Source organism: Otolemur garnettii, unplaced genomic scaffold (assembly GCF_000181295.1).
Source record: "Otolemur garnettii isolate 467f Iridium unplaced genomic scaffold, OtoGar3 scaffold00011, whole genome shotgun sequence".
Classification (NCBI taxonomy): domain Eukaryota; kingdom Metazoa; phylum Chordata; class Mammalia; order Primates; family Galagidae; genus Otolemur; species Otolemur garnettii.
This window is the reverse complement of record NW_003852406.1, coordinates 16,447,978-16,448,313: the sequence shown is the minus strand read 5'-3', so window position 1 is coordinate 16,448,313 and position 336 is coordinate 16,447,978.

Sequence of the window (336 nt, the reverse complement as noted above, 5' to 3'; positions counted from 1 at the left end):
ATTGGTTGAAGAAATAAAGCTTTGTCTAAAGGCTTGGAGTGTTTTGTTTGTTTTTGAGACAGAATCTCACTATATTGCCCTGGTAGAGTGCTATGTTGTCAGAGCTCATGGCAACCTCAAACTCTTGGACTAAAGCAATTCTCCTGCCTCAGCCTCCCAAGTAGCTGGGACTACGGATGCCCACCACAATGTCCAGCTATATTTTGTTGCAGTTGCCATTGTTTAGCTGTCCCAGGTTGGGTTTGAACCTGCCACCTTCAGTGTATGTAGCTGGCACCATAACCACTGTGCTACAGGCACTGAGCCAAGGCTTGGAATATTCTAAGATAGGAATGT